Genomic DNA, 23,027 nt, shown 5'->3' on the forward strand with positions numbered 1-23,027 from the left:
TTTGCATATAGCAAGCCGACTTATAACACCCCTCGATTAGGATAGCTGTGACAATTTTGTCGTTTACATGACATAGTTAATAAACATAGCTATAATAAAATTAACCGAGCTTAGATGCGGACAAGTGGAAGGTTAGGAACAACCTGCATGAGTTGAGCTGGAGTTTTCTTTAAACGCATGGCACACGGTAGTGGAAGGCTTCGAGAAACTATTCGATATTCGATTTAAAAATATTCGGTCAAAATCGCCATTCGCTTCGAAATGGCTTCCAACTCAAGATTCACTCTTCGCACAGGGTTACTAAAGAGACAGCCAATTTTTAACTCGGCCAATTGTCTACCACATGCTAAGACGACAAAAATAGCAGGTGCCACATCTTTGCAGTAGATTTGGAGCCATCTTAAATCGCCGGCGCGGTTTTCGAAGCGCGTGTCCGGTTGGCCGACGGAGGCAACCTTAGTGCCATTAGAACCAAAGCAATGGATCGATCCATCGCGGCGGCGGAGAAGTGAACGAAACACCCACCTTCTCCGGCCTGCGCCAGCTCTTCCTCTGCTTCGGCGAAGGGCCTCATGAACTCGGTGGCATTGAGAAGCTCCACGATGCGGGTGGCTTCGTCGAGCAGCGGCTCCACGTTGGCGGTAGAAGTCGAGCCCAGGCCCTCGGAGAAGGCTGTCAGGCTGCTCAGAATGTCTAAAGAGACGGGGCAGAATGGAGCAGCTAGAAGAGCTATGCTTTACACTTTTGGGGGTTTATTTTTCTTAGCTTGGGGCTGTTTTTTCTGGGTTTATTTTTCTTCTTGGATTCAGTGTTTTTCATAGTAAATTTTGGATGTCAGGCAAAAAATCTGCACTTATGGGTGCTTAAGTTAAAAAAATAAGACATGGACGTCGAATTCCTCGCTCCTCAACGAAACAAACGCGTGATGCAAATACTTGTAAAACATCCTAGTACCGATGAGAAGATGAAAGGAGAAAACTGGCATGGCACAGTTCTTGACGAAAGCAGCTGCAATGAGGGTCAGTTCAGGGGGCTGTCCCGGGTCAGTACAGAATAAAGCTGTACATAAGGCTCTCCTTTCTCCAAAGCTTACTGGAATTCTCTCATCCAAGGACAGCTCCAATTAGGGTTTCTTTGGTGTTTCCTCCAATTTTTAGTGCAAAACATTCTTTGGCTAGGAGCTCTGCATTTCGTGAAGCCCAAAAGTAAAACCTGGATCAAAGTGTGGCTGTAAGGCTTGACACTGATTCGTTTTGAGCGGGGGGAAGAGGCCATCGGCAGTAAAAGTGCGTTTGCACTTAGTGAAAATCGCACCCAGACCATTAAGATTTATTAAGTGGGCGTTTTTCCAGCATGTCACAACACGTCGGCGTAAGTAGAGCTGCTATTTGGAAGAAAAGCCCTGCAGGGCGTCCACTCTGCGTCTGGCAGATGTCAACTGGACACCCTGTCACACCTTTTGAAAACCCGGGTCAGCGCCAGGAATCGAGTGCACATGCCACGCATTAAGCCAGCTCACAAAAACTAACGCACAAAAAGAGAGCATAGATGCCACACGTTTAACATGCAACACAATTGCCCAGTTTTTCACAATGTTTCAGTCGTCATCGAAAACATCGAGCCCTACTTACGACACACATTATCTGAAATTTCAGGAAATACGCCGTATCTAAAGTGCGAAAAGCCGCATTTTCAAATCGTAATGGCCGCCCATTGCACCCGCTCTGCACAGGCAACAAAATGGCAATGCCCGCAAGACAATCGGGGGAATACAGTGCCGATACGCCAAGCGTAGCTTACTCAGTGGGTCTAGTGAGGAAGACACAAATCCAACGAGGGAAAGAAGGAAGCGGTTGTCAAGATTAAAAAGACACCTGGCTGACCCTTAAATCTCACCAGCCGCTTTCCTTTCTACCCTCGTCCACGCTGGCTTCCTCGTTCGTCGGCCGTCGTGACACGTCGTCAACTACTTCGACGGAAGCAGCCGAGCTTTAAATTAAAACGCACAAAACGGTACCTCGCATCTCCTGGACCGTCTTCTCCACGTTGAGCTCTTCCCGGTCGGCTTCCAGCCTGGTCTTGTACGCCGTGTGGTTGTTCGCCGTAGCCGAGAGCGCCAGGCTCGAAGCCTGCACGAAAAAGAGCAGAAATCGTCGGTGGTTGCGCGCCCTCCCCAGAGGTACAGCACCCGTTACGCGTGGCGTGATTTACGACGTCTCGGTTTGCCGATTCCTCCATTTCCACCCGATCACGTTGCACGTCTGTCGCGCCGGCGTGATCCCAGCGGTGGCGGAGCAGCGGCATGAGCTGCAGATGCCTGTTCCGCTGCAGCTCGTTTAGCAGCCAGACGGTCGATGGAAACCGAAGCAGACCCGAAATGGGACACTGGGACGGCGGGGACCGTTGTTTCCAATCGCCTTTTTTGCCAGCATTTCTACCACCAACCGTCACAATCGCGACATCCAACAGCATGACAGACTGTCTTCTGCGACTTAATCTGAGGCCACATCACAGCCACTTGCAACACACAGAGAGTGTAGTGCAGTAAACACACCAGTCAAAGGCGTGTTCCAGGCGTTGTGCACCCGAAACGCGTCTCTGACCGGTGAGCTTGGCATCCCATACTGGCAATGCATCAAAAGCGGCTCCGAGTGGCAACTGGCGTTGCAGAAGCCATCATGTCGTGCTGTCGGACGTCGCGATCCTGACAGCTTGTCGAAGAAGGTTGTGGGGATCGTGATCCCTGAACATTCTGTCGCGTCAGCGTTTTGGCGCGCCGTGGCGGCCGCGCTGACGTAGCGAGAGGTGGCACTGCTTATCACTGAGTGGCTTCCTCCTTTCCCCCCTGGGGGCGATTTTCGTAATGAACCCCCGCAGAAAGGAGATCGACGTGTCGCTTCTTGATTAGCCACTTCGCCCCGCCGTTATCTTAAAACCAGCGAACAGCGAGATCTTTCTCTCTCTTCTTCCTGGGATTCGGCGGCGGCGACAACGGGGAACCGCCCGGCGCACCGGTGAGCATTTACCTCGTCCTTTGTATCTTTGTGAACGACTGTTCGGCCGTGGGCGATTTCCACACCAACGGCGTTCACCAGCTGATAGCCGCTGTTTTCTTATTTGTTCCGTTGTTAATAAACAGAGTTTATCACCGTCACCAACGTGACTGGTGTCTGATTGCGCTCAAAGAGCAGCATGCCATGCGAGTACGAACTCGCTTCGTGGTAGAGCGTCTCACCGCGAACGTGGTACTCCCAAAGGCAGTGGCCCAAAGGAGAACCACAAGGTCTGGCAAAAAACTAGGAGCGAACGCATCGCAACTAATGGCCGCCGAAGCTTTTGTGGAGAGTCAAGCCAGAGAGCAGCCTACCGCATCTACCTCCGCTTTTGTGTGGATCGTGGGAGGCGACAACACTTCATGATGTGAGTGGGTGGACGGAGAAGCTTTCCAGGCACCATAGTAATGAAGGCGAGAGAATGACTCACGTCCTTGCGCACTGTCGAGGCCAGTGCTTCCAGATCGCTGACGTTCTGCGCCAGGGGGCTCACGTCCAGGGAGGCGGGCTTTCCGCTGAAGCTCATCAGCTGCTCCTGTCGAGGGAAAGAGCGTCTTATTTTATTTTCTCGTAGTCTCGCAAAGCACGGAGAGTACTCTGTCGAGAAAAAGAGGCGACAAATTCGGTGCACCAACGTTTGCTCTGCACGTGGCATCGCAACGGCAGTTGTTAGACTTTGCACAAAGCGAACGCGCCGTCGGGTAAAGTTCATTGATTGTTTGCGGCATACGGTGAAACACCACTAAAACAAACAGCTGAAGAAAATTTTGTAAACTTGCCCAGCAAAACAGCACTATGTCCACTGCATCCAATTAAGTGAACTCCCACTTTAGCAAACTTTTTTTTTAGGTCCCTCAAAGTTTGTTTGAGTGTTATTTCACCGTATTTGCTCCATGAAGTCCGGCCTCAACATGGTACTTGGGAAGTATGAGCCCATTTCAGATAATATATTCAAAGGGACCATACCATTGTGAGCATAATAAAATTTATATATATCCAAATATAAAGCTGGGAACATTTTCCATTATTTTCCCTGCTCGTTTGCATGTAAGGAATTGTTTATTAGCTCGATCAATGACAGAACTGAAGAATTGGGGCTGTATTTGGGTCGCTTAAAGGGGTACTACAACAAAATTTCGGCGCTCATTTCTTGGTCTATATGTGTTCAAAGGAGCAGCATCACATCGAACATACCAATATCTTGTAAAAAAGGCTCGAAAAGAAATTTTAAGACTAATTAAACGATTAGCAAAGAGCACCTGATGGATGTCGCTAACGCCTCGCTTGTAATGTCCGTCTAGGAACCTTGACAGCTAGTGACGGAGGTTGTCTCGCCTCCGGCCACGACGAGAGAAGGGGGAAAGGAGGAACTCCCCTCTTCCCGAGAATGCCTTTTGTGTGCCGCAGTAGTCGTTATTGTCCCCCTACAAGATTATAAAAGATTAACCCGTCGCTCAAAATTCGTACAAAAGCAGCCGCTTCGGTGGCTGGAACGACTAGGCCATCCTCTCGACGTCAGCCTCGCCGTAGCTTTGCTCGTCTTGAGACGACCTACGTCACGATTGCGTTGGATGTCACGTGGTCTCCGCTGGGCCTTCTCCGAGCGCTTGCCAGAGTGGGCCGTTTATAACGAAAAATACAGCCACCAGAATCAATATACAAACGTGCGATTGTCATTTACGGATATTAGGAATCATATTCAACCTATTTTTGAACACAACGGGAATCTTTCAAATATTGTTGAAGTATCCCTTTAAACCCAACAGTACTCCGTTTTTTCCCCCTTGAGAACTAGATCGGCAGCATATGCCGGAGCCATTTCATTCAACAAGCCGACTTCTCGAGCGCCGGCTCGTCTTAGCCATAATAAAAAGTGGTATGTATAAAAACTGAGTACCACCCGAAGCTCTTTTATCTCATCAGCTGCTCCATCAGACGCAGTCGATTACAAAAGAAGGAAATTTGAGCGAGCTGGAAAACACTGCCTTTGTGACCAATAATACACAGAGCATAGGTGTCCACCATGAAATCCGGTGAGATTTGAAGCCTGAAATACCAAGAAAAAAAACTGAGGTACACCTAAGCACTTCTTATGAGTTGTGAGTGCGAAAGCATGTGCATCATTCTTGCTCTACGCGTGTTGGCGCGCCGGCTGGCGCTGACCTGGCGCTGCGTGTCCGGCGAATGGGAGCCTGGTCGACGTGCGCTAGCCAATGGGATCGAAACGGCGTAAAAGGTGCCATGGCTAACCGGCGAATGGGAGCTAGCTTGATTTGGAGAGCATTTAAGAGCCGTTTGCGTGGCTTCAAAGGTGATGACGTCGGCTCGCTTCATGAGACAGTTAATGCTTTCGCATTCAAAACCGAGTATGCACCCATGTCTCAATAAGTGCCCACCCCTTACTACAGAAACATTTCAAATATAAGCCGAGAAAATATGAAGTGTCCATCCCAACAAACTTCTGAGCCCACCGAGCTAAATGAAGTGCTTCACCACACTGGATGCCTCTTCAAGAAGACAGCGCGATGCAGTAGAGCAGGCTTGACGAGAGTGCCATGTCTGCTTTGAAAATTAGGGTTTTGCCAGACCCCTATATATCTCCTATACTGTTCAATCGGATCAAACAAAAACCTGCCCTACCACGTAGCTTTTCTGCTTTCAAACCGAACAAGCACTCATCCCCATATTTTTAAATGATCTCCCGTACAAGAAAACAGTGCCAAATAAATGCCAGGGCAATGATAGACAAAACAGGAGCACTCTGTACTGTTTCTGTCTATTTTTTTCCTTACGTTTATTAGGTGCCGCTTTCTCGTACACGACAGACCTACCAGCCCAAACCACCACTTGCTATCTTTAACTTTGCATGACACTTGCTCGGTATTTTACGGTATGTTACATGAAACTGGTCCAGAGCGCCTACGCAAACTTCCGCACCTGAGTGCACCTAATAACATTGCTCTCAATAACTCAAGAAAAAAGTAAGCTTTGCTCACGGTTCATACGTAGCGCGAGGTAGTTCTTACAAGATTTGATTGTGGAAGAAGGAAACAATGCTCTTGGCCTTTGGAATTTGTATGTCTTAATTGATAAAATAATTTACAGCTAATCTAAATGCCACCAAGATATATTTTAATTTGCTACATAAAGAAGAAAATAATTGATGCTCCGCAAGGAGCTGCACTTTTAAGGCGTTAGCGTTATAGGGCCAGCCAACCTCAGGAGCTGCCCAAGCACAAAATGTGTAGGTAGGTCAGTTTCTAACCACTAGACGATTCCGAAAAAGAGCGGCGACCGGTGCCAGAGATTGAACCCGCCACCGGCGTGGAAGCCGAGTGCGGTGCTGACCGAGCTACAAGCCCAGCACGCAAAAACGAAAGGAGCAGAAGCAGGTGGTGTAAGGTGGCACGAAGAGCAGAGGGGTGGAAAGAGCGAGAAAGCGTGCTTCACTTCTCTAGGTGACCCAGAAAATTCAGTGCAAAGGCTTTGCATCCGGGGGGTGCTGAAGGGAAGCGCGCTCAGTGTCAGAAAGAGACAATGGTGTGATGCAATTCGTTTCCATAAGAAACCCTGCCCCAGGCACCATCCAAACTATAAGCACCGCTTAACCTTTAAAGCTACAGCATTTAAATGCGATTGGGAGGTTGACCAAACATGCCGCCAATTTTGATGACTACAGTTCTTTGGGGAAATACAAGTACATCCCATAAATTGAAAGAAAGACGAGGGACCCACTTTCAGGTCGTGCGCAGTCTGGTTGACGAGCTGCAGCCGCTGGTTGGCCAGGTAAGTGGAGGAGATGTCACGCATCTCGTCCCCGATGTTGTCGATCATCTGCTCCAGGCTGTCCGTGTCATCCAGCAGGGCGTGCACGCACTCGCCACACTCTGCGTCCGTAAGCAACGCACATCGGTGAATTGTGCTGTGTGCACATTTAGACGGCAAGAAGTGAAGACAGCCCCAATGTACATCTGGTCCCTACTTTCCTGCAAAGCACTTGGGTGAGTCAATCGCTGCAATCCATAAAGAGAGCTCGGTAAATGACAAGGCTGTAAATACAGTCTAAGCTCGTTACAACAAACATTTGGATATAACATACCGATCTATGAAGTTCGGTTGGTTTTCCTTTACATGCCATTGACTCAACTTCATATCTGATACAACATACTCCTCTTACAACAGACCGAAATCTCGGTCAAAATCAAAGTCTGTTATAACCAGCTTAAACTCTATGTTTAGGCTTAAAGAACTGTCTTTGCTGAGACAGTAGGTGCGATGAAACGTCATGCCCAGTCGCGCAGCGCACAATGCTTTTTAAGTCTTAACATATATCCAGCCTCATCATTTGCCAAGCTCGCTCTGTAAATCAGAACGACTGGAATGTAGACTTTTCAGATTTCTTAGAACTGTAGCTGAGAAATTTATCCAGTGCAGTACAACTGCCAACCTGGGGTCTTTAACGTGCACTGCGCAATGGTGACAGACGACCGCACGTCGGTACGATGTTTGTAAAGATAGAAATGGGTAGCGGTGGAGACTGAGCCCGGGATCCCTGGGGTCTGCAGCACGAGCATTCGCTCCTCATGCTACGAGCCGGTATGCAATAACACACTCGGCCATCCATCGCACCACGCATAGTTCAGTCTAAATATTTTAACTGCTTCTTCAATTCTACTGGCTGTAATGCGCAACGGTTCCTTTACCACACGTGATGTGCGCAATAAAACTAAAGCAGACGAGAGTAGAAAGTTGGGCTTGTTGGTGATTCCTAAAGATTAAAAAGCGCGACAGGACAACGGACACAGAAGGAGACACAGACACAGTGCTTATCGCTGTGTCTGTGTCTCCTTCTGTGTCCGTTGTCCTCTCATGCTTTTTAATCATTAAAATAAAGCAGTTGAATTATATGTGCCACCCAGAGAGGTTGTCAGCCTATGACAAACCTTAAAAAAATCTTTTTAACCTTTTGATTTATACGATTGGTTGCAACGTTTACGTGTTCTGTCACAGAAGGACACCTACTCCTTTTGCTTCCTTTTTTCTGGCACTTATTCTTTGAATCTATAGGGTGCATTCATCTGCAGGCATCTGTCTTAGGACGATGACATGAGGTCATTCTGCAACATAACACGACGCGTCTTTCTTTTCTGTGTTCAAGGATTCTGAAACTTTGTGACAGACCCCCCCTCTCTCTTGACTGTCAGCAAAGAAAACCCCTCCCACTAGAGGCAGTGGTACAACAAAGCAGTGCACAAGCCTAGAGAACATTGTCAACAGTAGTGCAGATATTAGGAAGCCTGACGTCACTTGACAAGGTGACGCCACGTCACACCATGACATCACATGACATTGCGAACTCTTCATACATTCACAAAACCCTCACAATGTGACCACGCATTTAAGGCGCCCTATTTGAGCCTGTCATGGCTGGTGAATGGAAGCCCACCCTTGCAGCCCTCGCGCTCCACGAAGACCCATCGGTAGGGGCACCGGTCACACTTGTCCCCTTCCACGCCGGGCAGGCACTGGCACTGGCCCGTCTACTGGTTGCACACGGCACCCGCCGAAAACTTGGCCGCACAGTTGCACGCTGAAACACGAGGCACATTGTTGGACGACATTCGGAGAGCATCTGCCACATGAAACGCCCTCCGACGAACCATAAAAATTACTTTTCCATGCAAAGCACTGAAATATGATGCCAGGACACTACCCCAAATATGTTTTTTCTATAGAGTTTCTATAAAAAGCAAGCTCGAACCAAAACCAGAGGACAAGGACAGAGAAGAATGTGATGTCAGACTCAAGAAGTCCTTGGGGTCATTTCAGTCCCCTGAACCTTTTTGTTGAAAGTTTATCTAAATTGACATGTTTTTCTGCATTTCAGTGGTAATAAAATTGTGCGTTATGGATTTTATATATTTATTAATGAATATGTATCTGACTCAGGCAGCCTATTACTTCTAAGATACATATTGAGAATTGAAGCGCTCCCCTGGGCCGACGACTTTGTTGGTGATGGTGAGATTGTTTAACGAAAGCCAGGTCGACTGGCTTCGACGAAATCCATTCTCTAACTGCCTTTTTTGCTCCAGCTTGCTCTCTCTACCCATCTGACCTTGTTTTTTAGAGCCAAACGACAATCCCTCGCAGTCACTATTCGGCATTCAACGCTACACATTACTTGATTTTCTTGAGGACCTAATTTTTGCCAATTTCGCAACTTGAACAATTTCCAAAAACATCTTTTACGCGAATATATCACCCCATGGGGAAAGGGGTAATATTCGCCCCTTTCCCATAACATTTTACTCCAAATCGCAAAACTTTGTGCCTCCAAAAATGACTAAATATTGAGCTCGCAAAGATGAAGTTCTTTACAGTATCCAACAATATAACAAGGTCTGCACCCTCATCGTTATCATACATGACTGAGGAAAAAAAAAGTGGGGGAAGCGCCAAACAGTGGATTCTCCACAGGTGGTTTTTGCACAAAATCAAAGTTCAATCACTGGCCACAAACAATTTTTCTCGATAGTTACGCCCTCATAGTTGCGTTCCTCTAATACTATTACAGGCACCCATAAATGACTTGTCACTACAGTAACTGAAACAAGTTTCCAACAGGTGCGTTTAATGTCCTATACTGCACGAGCATGCAAAGTGGTACAAAAGCGGCAACAAATTACAACCCAGGAGGCAGTGGCAGGGTCCGCCAGTGGTCGCAATTCTCGCTGTTGGTCTCAAAAGTGCGAGCAAAGAAGGCGAAGCTACGAACGGGTCGCCACTGTCACAGCCTTTCAACTCCTGGCTGCCGGAGTCTCCGTCGACTGACCCTACAGCAAAACAGACGTCCACCATAACTGCCGCTTCACCCCTGCTTAAATCACAGTCAGCAACTAAACGCGACATCACGAGGCGGAAATTGAAAAGCCAAAAACGAGGATTGAAAAGCCAAAACGAGGACACGACGAACACATGAGGCGGCACCAAGAGGCGAATATCGGGAAACCAGAAATAAAGGCGCAATGAACGCCACGATTGAAGATGCGCCGGTATTGTGGGCGCTCGCGAAAGAGCCACTCACAGATGCATCCGTCGGCCGAATAGCGCCAGTAGCCCGGCTCGCAGACGTCGCAGCGCGGCCCTCCAGCCCCCGGCTGGCAGGGGCACTGTCCCGTCTCCAGGTCACACTGCTTGGACTGAGAGGCCAGGCTGCAGTCGCACGAGCGGCAGCCTCGGCACTCCGAGAACCCCCAGTGGTTGGGCTGCACGGCCAGACACACGCCCACTCACTCACCGCAAGCCCAAGGGCGGTTTGTCCGCCCAAAATGTTGAGCATCCTTAAAAGGCGGGCCAAGAAGAACACGCCGGTACTTTAGAACTTCTAGGCAAAACAGCGATGAGGAAAGAGCCACTGGGAACAAAACCAGCAGCATGAGCTTCAACCATTTCAACTGGCTGACATCCTTCCTTCACTGCAGAAATGACACGTAAAAGTTTACTGCTGATTAAAATAACGACCAGAAGTCCTTTCATCTGGTGCCGAAACCCAGAAATGAGGTGCAATAGAAAGAACCCGGTCGGTCAACTCGAGAGCATCTTCAGCAGCCAACAAAGGCCGAAAATATGTCCCATCAAGCCACGACTGACCATTCTTGAAGCACGTAAACAGAAACTTTTCAGCTCTCAACAAATGTTACATAAAAAACTTTCAGCCTTTCCACTCTGGTGAAGAAGGAAGACCAGCAAAGCTGTACTATGGTCAGACGACCTCAAGGACAACTTGTTGGACGACTTCTTAGACGACGCCTACAGAAATTCAGCCTTTCCACTCTGGTGAAAACCAGAGTAAAAAGGCTGGAAACGTTGCCGCCATCTATGAGCGGCGGTAGCAACCAGACAACCGGCAAGCCAGTTGTCTGGTTGCCACCGTCACTCACAGATGGCGGTAGCTGTCCAGAGTTTTGTGTCATCATTTGTTTGCTGACGAACACGATGCTGGGGAAACTAGCCCTTAACAGCTCCGCTGTAAAAAGAAAGTAGTTTTTTGAAGCACATTTTTTTTAACACATGCAGTTCGACGAGATAAATCTTTTGGCGTTTGAATTTTTTTAAATGGTCCACAAACAGAGAAGTTATGGTCATAAGATGAGAAGCTGATAAGCTCGAAAATTACTCCACTAGGGAAAGCACTCCGACACGAGTATGCCACGGCACCAATACATATGCTCGTTGACGATGACACAAGACATCTGTTTCTCATTTGCATCATACCGATTCCATGGGTTTACTCTAGGCACGAAGGGATTTTGAGTTCAAAGCGAATTTGATGCGGATAGGGATTTTGGCCGAATATTTTCTAATCGAATATGGAAGAGTTTCTCTGAGCCTTTCACTACTGCACCATGCTTAAACGAAAATCCTGCTGAACTCATAAGGGTGTTCCCAAGCTTTCACTTAGAAGTCCATTTCTAAGCTAAATTCATATATAACTATATTTATGGACTGCGGCCTCAGAAAGTTTAATGCCTAAGGTTTTAAACTTTTAGAGATACCCCGAAATACCTACCGTAGAATACTGTGCATCCACCCATTCCGCACTATGCGCCTACCCTCAAAATTTAAAATATCTGAAAAAATATGCACAGGACATATATATAAGGGTGGTTCAAGTGACCAGGCTCGACCTAAAATGGGCCATATAAATCAACGCCTGCATGTAGCCATGTAAACTTTTCGTCAAAGGTGTATCTGTTTCACAGGTCGGTTTTTTCTTGTAAAATTACAAAGTGTAGTTCTCTTTTAGTAAAAAAAATTGGGCCAAGAAACCTGCCAGGGTCTATGGCGGACGGCGACCCAGACGACCAAGTCCAGTAGCAGGGTGTGTTTTGCGTTCGTATTGATAGATGGCGTCGGAGAGCAGCGCCTAAAGGTGCAGCCGACCAGCGAAAGATAGCAGACGAAATCCGTTGGCAGAAAAAGCGCCACCGTTATGCAGACGCGTTTCTTTACTTAAGTTTTGCTTTTATTGTTTGCATTTATTTTTTAACCGAAGGTACACTTCAAAAAGATTATATTCATTTTAATAAACCACGGTGGTCGCGAGCCGTCGCAATCAGGAGGGAGCGCCATCTATCAATACGAATGCCAAACACACCCCGCTACCGGAACTCTGTCATCTGCGTTGCTGCCTGCCTTAGACCCTGGCAAGGTTCTTGGCCTTAATGTTTACAGAAAGAGAGCTACGCTTTTGTAATTTTACAAGAAAAAACCGACCTGTGAAATACACCTTTGACGAAAAGTTTACATGGCTACGTGCAGGAGTCGATTTTTACGGTCCATTTTAGATCAAGCCTGGTGACTTGAACCACCCTACATGTAAAATTGATGACCTCACATGCGCCCATCCCCTATTTTTTCGCGATTATCTTCAAATTTTGAGTACCTGCTTGATCGGTATTTTACGGTAATCGAGGGGATTTATACTACATCTTTGTGCATAAAAAAAATCTTTTCTTCAATCTCGTATTTTATGTACAACGAAAAGGCAGTCACTAATGATAAACGCAGGTTGCCCTCTAATATATGCTCCTGCATAATAAGCACAGTCTAATTCTTTTCATTTTACCGCTACACAGATGACAACGTTCACAAAGCTCACGCAACTCCAATATTTACTTTTCCAAGCGCTGATCGCGGCAGCATAGCCCCATTGAGCAGGTTTCTTACCGAGCACCGGTACGCTCCGGAGAAACAGCACCCACGGAGCTACCTTCTGCGGGTGCTGCTTCTCCACGGAGCACCAGTGCTCGGCAAGAAACACAGTACTCGGGATTGACCCGCCGTCATCAACACTGAAGAAATATTAATATCACAGTCACCTGGAAGCAAATTTTGAATAGTGTATTAATCGAAACTATTATTTGAAAATTTCTACGATCCTAGTCACTCCCAAGCTGTTTTCCCATCAAAAGATAAAATGTTATTTGTATGCTTCCAATGAAACTACAGTTTTCATAGAGACGTATCCTCGACTGTTCCTTTTTCTTCTACTTTGAAACTTCCTCTTTTCCTGCCTCAGTCTCAGGCTAACATCAGAACAGTTTTCACTCGGCCAAATGGGAGGCCACCACGAGACAGCGTATACCACTCATACTGCCAGAGGGTGCAGGATGACACAGCGATATTGCGGTGATGAGCGGTCAACTACGGCAGCTTACTGCGCAACGGTCGCAGAGGCTCCCTTCCACGTTGGAGTGGCAGTTGCAGGTGCCCTGGAGGGGATTGCAGGAGTGCATGCCGCACTGGTTGCAGGAGCACTCTGCGAGAGAAAGCACGCAGGCTCCCGTTACACTGCCGGCAATGGATGCAGTTGCTTCAAAGCTACGGGGCCCTCTTACACAATAAACGATCGAGTGCAATGTTGCGAGTAAATGCCTGCGTATGTAATCCCTTTACAACATTTCATGTTACAATGTACCACAATGGGCGTTACGATGTACTGCAACAGACATTTCGAGCAACCTAGTTTCTAAGATAAAAGAACCCTTACGCAGGTTCTTTCTTTTTAAATGGTGATACCTCTAAAAATTACCCCCTGCGTCATAAGTCCCGCAACTTCTCACCCAATGATGATGCCACTATTACAGAACACTTTGTAAGATACTAAACCTGCAAATACGCTATCCTTCACAATATCTGCACAGTAACAGTGCACAAAGGTTTCATTCTAACACCCTAGCGAAGGGAAGCATCTTAATTTAAGATGTTTCCATTCCCTAGTTGGACTGTCAGTTGGAGCAGGCAAGCGCTTACTGCGACAGTCCTTGACCGAGATGGCGTCGCCGTAGAATCCCGGAGCGCACAGTTCGCAGGCGGGTCCGGACGTGTTGTTGAGGCACAGCACGCACTCCCCCGTCACCGAGTCACAAGAGGCCGGGTTGGCCGGGTCAATGTTGCCGCTGCACTCGCACGGCTTGCAGCTGCTGCCAATCACGTCGGGCTCGCCAAAGTAGCCCGCATCACAGCTGCATGGAAGACCGGTTTTTTCATTTAGCCAAAACTCTGTGAGCCTGCTTTGTGACTGTGCAACAAAGAGCGTGCATGCATGAAAGAAAAATAATTAAGGCTCAAAAAATGCACATATCCAGGAGAAACTGAATCTCTCGTGAAACTCTCGGTAAAATGCCTATAGACCAACATCAGGGTGTTTACAAACAAGTCCGTGTTTGCCAACGCCAGGTGTGAGCACTGCGTGTGCACAGAAACCAGATTCACGCATAAAGTATCTGCGCCCGTAGCAGCGTCATGGCAGTGGTGCGACGTCAGTCGTGCGTCTATGCATGGGACTCGTATGTCAAAAGACCAAATACGTGCAGAATGATACATTGATAGACCGAAGCAGCCAATGAGCCTATGCCAATAGAAGGTATCAACAGACCAATAGGTCATCAGTTTTGTCCATCCAAAGTTTTGCTCGAGTTTGCAGTTGTTCCAACACACTCCGAGATGCCTCGGCCCATTACAGGTTAAAACAAGACAGGTCATGCTTACACGTCGCAACGAGGTCCGTAGTAGCCCTTCTTGCAGTTGCAGCTAATCTCTTGTCCGCTCGGAGACACTTCGCAGCTGTCGGCGAAGCTGGAAAAGAAATAAAAAGAAGCGGGTGTCAAGCAGTCGTCTTCGATTTCCTGTCACTGGAACTCACTTGTTGGAGGGCAACGGGATCGGGCAGGCACAGATGAGGCAGTTGTCGTGGTTCCCCCTAGTGGCATCCCCGTGGTAACCGGGTAGGCACATTTAGGGACCAATATTGGATATCCCGTACAGCTTTATTTCTTTATTCGTTAAAAACATAACTTTCACACCTGCTGTCTTAAAGAAACTTGGCACTCTTCGTGCACAAACTTAGTGAACATCTCACTCGCCTCCAAATATCATCTTTGCAGCAGTCCTAGGTTTACAGTGACGAGCGAAATAAATTTCCCACTCGGATCAATTAAGGTGGCGGCCCTCTTTGTTTTTCGGAAAATTACTCCAACTCCTTTTTCGGCCGCAACTAGAGAAATTACCCCTAATTACGACTCAAACTCAATATATAAGAAGTGGAGAACAGCTAAATGCCCTTCTGCCCCAGCACTCATGCAACGTCACCCTCAACTTATCAGCTCAAAAAGCAAAAGTTTCGTCTGTGCGCGCTTCCGCCGCCACAGCTTGGCATGCGAAAAGGCGCCGCAGGCTGCTGAACGCGTCTCACAGTCGAACGCCAGCTCCTCCGCTAGCGGCGCTGCTCGCGTTTTTCAAAGCGCCCCCTATAGTTCCCGCACGGAGTGTATAGGTAATTTTCGTAACTAAAAAGAGTGTAAAGTTTTTTTCGGAGAGGCCTTGTACAATTTTTAAACAATAAGGAACTGATAGTTAGCAATAGCTGTACGACAAAAGTGTGTAGTCAACAACTGATACAAGTGATGCAGGTAAGTAATTGTAGTCATTCAATGTTCAAGGAATGAATTATGCACATGACATATTAGCCCTAAGAAAGGCCATCAACTCCGCAGGTTAGCCTCCAAACAAAGCAACCTGATGATGAAGCGTTTTATGGTGCAAAATGCACCAAACTAGGTTACACATCACATTCTTTTAGTATGACATGTGACCTGAGAGACACGTGTTGTATTGGAACTTGTGTAACAGGCCAGTGCTAGAAATAAAACTGTGTAATCAATCGAACAAGATGAGAGGATGATCTCCCGGCGAAAGAACAGGCTGAAAGGGCACAAAATATCTAAACGAATCTCGCAAAAACGATGGCACCATTTTTACTCGGCACCAGAACCAAGCCATGGAATGGGTGGGATGGACACAACATCTGAGCAGTGTGCAGAGCGCGGCGGAAGCAAAGCAGCCCGTGCAGCGCACCTGTCGGCAGAGCAGGTTGTAGTTGCAGTGGTGGAAGTTTGCCCTGCCCGTGGCCAGCCGGTCGGCGCCCGACAGCACCAGGTCTGCGGCCACAGAGCCGTCATTGTCCAGCGAGTGGTAGAAGAAGACCAGGGCGTGCGGCCCGGCCCTGGGCACTCGCAGGTCCAGCCGCAGGGACCCGTGGTCTTCGTCCAGGTGAGCCATGGGCCCGCTGTGCAGCTCCTGGGGACGACCGCCACAATGATGGGGATCACGGGTCTTATGACGCAAAAAAGAACTGCTTTGTAGGCTATACTGTGTCCAAACTAGGTTATATTGCTGCGAACGGAACAGTGATGGAAGCATACACAGCTACAACACGGGATAACTGCGTATGTACATACATTTATATGCATATTTATAAAAAGCCAAAAGGAAAGCATTGTTATCATTTTGATATAAGAAGCTAAGGATGTGTTCTCTTTTTCGTTAAATTTTTGTGCTCCATATAGCGTGCAAGAGCAGACGCTGACAGATGCTTATATACCGTTCCAATGTTTACAAAATCACAGCCAGCATGCTATCTTTTCCGCCGAGCACACGCTTATTCATTGATTCGGAAAGCGAGCAAAGCACCCACCATGCGCACGAATATTGAGCACTGCACCGGCTTTAAGCCCTTTGTTTACAAACTACTCGGCTATTGAACACCACACAGCTCAGCTCGCGATCTTCATGGCCTAGCATGCGCATGTTCGTTGCAACAGAAAGCGAGTAATGCATGCATAAGTACGAACATTGAAAACTGTACCGGTCAAAAGTCCTTCTCTGCCTACGATTGCAATTTGTACATGATCAAACGATAGTCATCATTTATCCACGTCTAAAGAATGGATTGCACAAAGCGAAGTTTAACAGCGAAATTCTCGCTGCTAAACTCCATCGCAACGCACTGCCTCCTATTTGTTGTCACCAGACGAGCCCGGTACATGCAATCAAGGTGCCGGTTGTGCTGGCGACTCCATAACTTGTGACAGTACAGAGGTTGTCTGCAAATGAAGACAACCAGCGTATACAACCAATGCACAACGCAATCGACAAATGTGGCGTTACGTTAAATAGGTGCATTCAAATGGTTGAAACGTAGTTCTAACTTTGGAGCCAGTTCTACATCACTGGCTCATGTTCCGCGAACAATATCTACAGCTCGCCTAAATCGACGGTCAACAACTTGTGTCCCAAGCCAACCCTGAGCTGCATACCCAACTGGGAGCAGGTCGTTTGTTCCGGAAAAGTTTAGCACCATCTAGAAGGAAGAGACTACAAATAAATTGCCGGTGAATCCCTCTTAAGAAAGCACTGTTTTAGTACGAACTTCAATGCAAATTCAGCCCGCAGCGGTACTATAAAATTATATCATGGCTCAAATACTGGTCTAAAAAATGAAAAAAGTGGTAGATCACAAAAAAAAATAGCTGCATTTTTAAAATAGTAATTTCCAAAACTATGATATTTTAGGGAGTTTTTAGTGCCAAAGACCCATGTCTTCCCTTAAAGGGTAACTCGAATTAGTTGTCGAACTAAAATAAGTGACTGGTATCGATTCACGGAGACTAAATACGAGCACTGCCAAAATATTACGCTAATGAGAAAGTGCGATCCACTCTAAAACCGATATTAAAGATGTTACCACCAGCTTATCCTCGGGCATTTGGCGAGTTGGCGTCGGGGCCCAAGAAACCTTGGGCCCCGTCGTCACGTCCGCACTCAAGCAGGTTACTTGTTCGTATTGCCACTTCCCTTACCATGCTTTTCTGCTTTGTTTTCAGCTGTCCCAGCGTAAGATTTCTGCTCGTTATGTTACGCTTTAGTGGTTGTTGATTGTAAGTGCTCCTCAGCGACCGTGCACAAAGATTCTCGACTCCCTGCTCGCTCAATCGGGTCGTGCTGCCGAAGTGCGAGGAGCCCAAGGGACTGGCATCGTTGCACAATGCTGAGCACTCCTTGCCAAGCTGTGGGTTGTGCAAACAACCTGCTGCGCAACCCAAGCTTGTGTTTTCACCGGTTCCTCAAAAAACTCAGAGTTGAGGAGGGTGTGGGTCGACGCCGTTTGTCGAATCGATTCTGGAGGACCGTGGACACCGAAACCTTCACTGGCGGCCATAATCGAGTTCGTTCCTGTGTTTGTGCCTGGAATCAAACTTTAGTATTCAAAGAGGGAAGGAAATTACGGCAGCCGTACACCTATGCGCTAGATACCCTGGTTTCTTGTCCCCGCGTAGTGACTTCAAAATTCCTCTTCCGGGTGGTTAACCCGTCGAGAGCGATACCCACCTTGATCAGCAAACTGGCCCAGGGCCGGTAGATATATTGAGGTCTACCTACTATCTACCTACTATTGACGCCTACCTACATTGTAAGCGTCATTTGAAGTGCTGCCACACGGTTCTCAGACAAAGCACACGAGTTGGAGATATCCACAAGAAAGCTTTTCAAGCCATGGCCCGAGCCGAGCTCTCGTACCTCCAGGACGTCCGCGTCGTCGAGAATTTGCACGGGGGCACCCTGTCCGTCCGCTCCCTGGGCGGCGGCCACCGGCACGGCCGTGTCCGGCAGGGCCGGGTAGCGCAGTTGGCGGCAAGGGCCCGCCATGTTGCCCCCCCGCAGGCACGGGTGGCGCACCCGCTCCTGCAGCAGCGTCGCCTCGTAGAAGGCCTCGGGCAGCAGCACCATGTAGTCCTGGGAATGCGGGGCCACACTCACTCCCACGTTCCGGGGGGCCGACCCAGCGAATCAAATCAAAGTTTTACGTGCCAAACCAATGAAGGGCATTCGGTACGCCTAAGCGTACTAAATAACCGAGGATCGAGTTCAACTGCCCGGGGACCTTTTTACACGCAACCGAAATGTTGGCTCCCAGCAATAAGCCTCCATCAAATTGCAGGGACCTCGGCTGAGATTCGGACCTGCCACTTGGGGATCCGTAGGCCGGTGCTTTGCCTCAAGACCACCAAGGCGGCAGGCCGACGCGCAGCCTTCCTCCCCGTGGGTATGGTGGCAGAACGTGTCTCCGACTGGTGTAATTACTGCATCCTCACACGTCCTCTCTCAATTTCTGACTGAGGACATCGCAGAAGTGGCGTGCCATCGCCTGCCGTGACCCCCGGCGGCGTCGCAGCCGTGGAGTTCTACAGCAGGTCGCACACGAGCTTGACAATCCACAGACGCTTGAGCAGCCAGGAGTTGGCATGCCACGACGACGACGCCACCCTCGCTCGCTTGCCTCTTTTTGCAAAACTTCTACGACCAACTGCCAGGATTGCAACGTCCGACAACGTGACATGCCAGCTCCCGCGACATACTCTGTAGCCACTTCGGGACCACTTCACTGCGTGGGAGGGACAGGATGCTAAGTACACCGGCCAAAGACGCGTCCCGGGCAGGCAGGGACCACGCATCCGCTACGTACCAGGAAGACGGGCCGGGGGGCCTTGATGGAAAGGGTCCATCGGCCGGGGTTCAGCACGAAGGGGAGGGCAGTGACCCCGTCCTGCCCCACCACCCCCTGGAAGCGGGGCTCTCGGCTCGGGGGCAGCACCAGCACCTACTCGTGCGGCGATGTCGTGGCGGCGCTCTCAAGACGGCAAAAACGCCCGTGTCGTCGTGTTTGTTTACTTCGACTACAGTGGTGATTTCTAAGCATTTGTGTCCTCGAACATCGCCCGGATTTCTTATTTGGCGCAATTCATACGTGTGCTCAAGTTCAAGGTATTACTGGCGCGTAGCGTATGAAGGATACGAATTTTCACGCGTTTTCATCTCCGGAGAAAAGTGATTAGGGTTAGCAATCCTGAACGCTCGCAACGTCCGTCCGCAACCCGCGACGCCATTAAAAGGCTGCGCCAGGCAAAAGCCGCTAATTTCTTTTAAAATGTGTGACGCACTTGAGACATAACTGTACTAGTCTATTGAAATAAAGACTTTCCTCAAACTAAGCTTATTTTTTCATCTAACATAAAATAAATTCTTTTACAAAGGTAAGTTGTCTCATGGCATGTATTTTGGCCTGAAAAATTGATGTTTTGGTTATAGTGCGGTACCGCTTATAGTGCGGATTTTCGCGACTCCCCAGACATACGTTATATGCGGTCTACACTGTATACCTATAGGGAGTATTCACTGGACGCCACATTTGTGGGTGCTGTTTAGAGCGCATGCTCCGAACGAGCTCACATCAATAGGCTGCTAAGACCGGCACTCTTCATGGGCCGGAATGCACGTTGCAAAAGGACTGTGGAAGCTCGCAATCAGCACGCGCTCAGCAGTCGCGCACACAGCTATGGCCGCCAGTGAATACTCCCTATATGCTCAATAAATGATAGCATTAGGATTAGTCCCTGCATTATACTGTCAAGAATTGTGTCTTTGTATACTGATGTAGATGCCCTCTAAGCAGTGCGAATAGGGCAAGGTGGAAAACGATCTTAGTCTTGGGCAGGGTGTAAGATAGACAGGTGGGGAAACGGCCCATAGAAGCCTACCGCAGCGCCGTGACCGGATTGTGTACTTGTCTGCTTGCGGGTACCCCCGATTTGCGACAGATGGTGCTGCGGCGAGAGGAAAAAAAGTCGGAATCGGATTTGCGTGCAACTCTACGGGAGAGTGCGCAAAATAAACCGAGAGCACGACAGTCCCCCATTGAAAATCCACGAGAAACCATCTCCGTCAGTTTAGCTGGTCGCCACCGGTCGCCCACCCGGAGTGAGAGTTTGCGGTGCTCCACATAGATGGCGCCACAGAAAAAGAGAAAACCGAGGGGGACACAATCCGGTCGCTCATCTGACTCTCGTTTCCCCACCTGTCTACCTTACACCCTGGTCTTGGGCCCGTTCCATTTCAAGTATAGAGTAAGACTCAGTCAGACCCAACAAGCAAATGGACAGTTTCCTAGTTCTCAGAGATTCAAATACGGTACCAACTTCAGTGCTAAAGTTTGGTGATTTGCGCATACCTGCGAGAGAAAACTGTGCTAAAGGATCGGGGTAATGCCCACATTAAGATGAACACCGCTGTTGAGAGCTCCCAGGTGCTGGTCCCGTCCCAGGTGAAAACCATGCAGTCCACTTTCAGCTGGATTAGGCAACCAGTCTTAGCTGGATCCATTCAGATTGTCTGATTTTCAGCTGGAGGCATCTGAGACCACACATGTCAGGCGACATAATAACAAGACATTGCATGTCGTGTTGCGTGGTGCTCCAAACAACGTCGTCATGCGAAGCGTCATGTGATGCAACACACCATATCATGTGATGCTGATGAATCACTGCAATGTCACTCTTGCTATAATTATATATTAACAGTTCACCCGCAGCTGCATTATGAAACTGGTCCCAGCCAGATCCAGCTAAGACCAGTTCCATAATCCAGCACATTTTTGTGTCTTTTCTTATACAGACTCTCCCGTAACAGATTGTAAGGTTATATGGTATAACAGTGCTGTCTCGTCCATAGGGACGCCTCCGTTCCCCAAAACATTGCGAGTTGTTCATTATAACGAGACAAAAAAATGTGTATTTACCCAATTCATCCTAGAAAACCTTGCCTATATAAAGGGGGCATCCATTTTAATGGGGTTCGTATTAACGACACATGACTGTACAACGTACAGTGCAATCCACTTATAACGATAATTAAAAAACCTGAAAATTCAATCGTTTTAAAAGGTTAGCACTGTATCTGAACTAGAAACCCTAGAAACTGATCATTATAAGCAGTACATTGTTTTATGTGGTATCGGTATAAGTGGATTGCACTGTAGCGAGTAGAGTATTTTTGTCTCTCACCTGAATGTTGGAGAAGATGGCGTAGCCCTTCCAGGAGAAGCCCGGGAAGAGGCCGCTGTCGAAGTCAAAGCGGGCGTTGACCCCGCTGGGGGTGTGTCCGTCCTCCACCTCGTACTTGTGCTGGTGCAGCGTGGGGAAGAAGTGCGCCTGCAGGGGCTCCGAGCAACGGCGCCCCGTGATGCGGGGCCGGCACTGGCACTGCCCGCTCCGGGCGTCGCACGAGCTGCCCACCGCTCCGCCCACGTCGCACTGGCAGTCTGCGCAACACAAAAGGAGCGGCACAGTGTTGCCAAACTATTACTTATGCCTATGCTTAAACGACAACTCCGCTTCAGTTTTGAAAAAACAATGCAGTCCTCTTCAGTATTCTCTACGAAGGCCACACGTAAAATATTACGACCAAGTTCTCTCTAAATGTTTCTTAAACGGTCTGGCTGACTTTGGAAAGTGCCAAGTTGCCAAAATTGGGCGACTCTAACGGGCGTATTGAGGCACTGTTGACAGCGCAGTCGTAGCCGACATTGAGTTAAACGTCATCAATATTGCAATACTTTGTTTAAGCTGAAGTCTTGGCAGGCTTTCAGCGTTCCTGCCAAGCACGCACGCTCAAGCAGTGCAAGTACCGTTCGGGGCCACATGCTCAAGCTTGTAGCGTCGGCTGCATCAGGACTTAAGCTGAAACGAAGTCTACTTTTTGTTTGTTTTTACTTCCCCCGGCAAGCGTAATGGGGGACGTCACCAGCGTCTCTTCTCGGTGCTCGGCGGTATCCACGTGATTGGCTAAACACGCCTGCGCAGCCCGCTTCTCAGCCTTGGGAGAGCCGTCCAGCCGTCCTGCTGTTACCGCCGTCTGACACGTCTCAACCGTCGTCATCATCGCCTCGCCAGCCGCAATTATTGACTCTCGCGAGTTTTGTACACACTACGTGCACAGACTGATGCCGCAGTTATGCAGACCTTGTAAGATATCGTAGACACCAAAACGTGGTGAAGACTGCAGTGCAGAAGACACTTGCACCTTGCACACACCCGTCCTACAGTTACTTACCCTGATCCCGCCCATTGTTGCGTAGAAGATTATGTGACCGCACGTACCACGCAATAGCTATATTTTGGGCGGCCGGAAGCCAATGTTGCCTGACGGAGCCAAAGTTTTGGTTTCAGTGTCTGCTCATGTTTAAAGTAAGATTTCACAAAATATATCCCATTTCTTGAGAAGCAAATGATGTAG

General features: G+C 48.4%; 1 pseudogene; it reads right to left on the reverse strand.

Annotated features, from left to right (window-relative positions):
- Positions 1 to 16,106, reverse strand: part of LOC121834036 — a 107,966-nt pseudogene extending 91,860 nt beyond the window's left edge.
- Positions 16,107 to 23,027: the final 6,921 nt, after the last annotated feature.

This window comes from Ixodes scapularis, unplaced genomic scaffold, assembly GCF_016920785.2.
Source record: "Ixodes scapularis isolate PalLabHiFi unplaced genomic scaffold, ASM1692078v2 ptg000303l_1___fragment_1__unscaffolded, whole genome shotgun sequence".
Lineage (NCBI taxonomy): Eukaryota > Metazoa > Arthropoda > Arachnida > Ixodida > Ixodidae > Ixodes > Ixodes scapularis.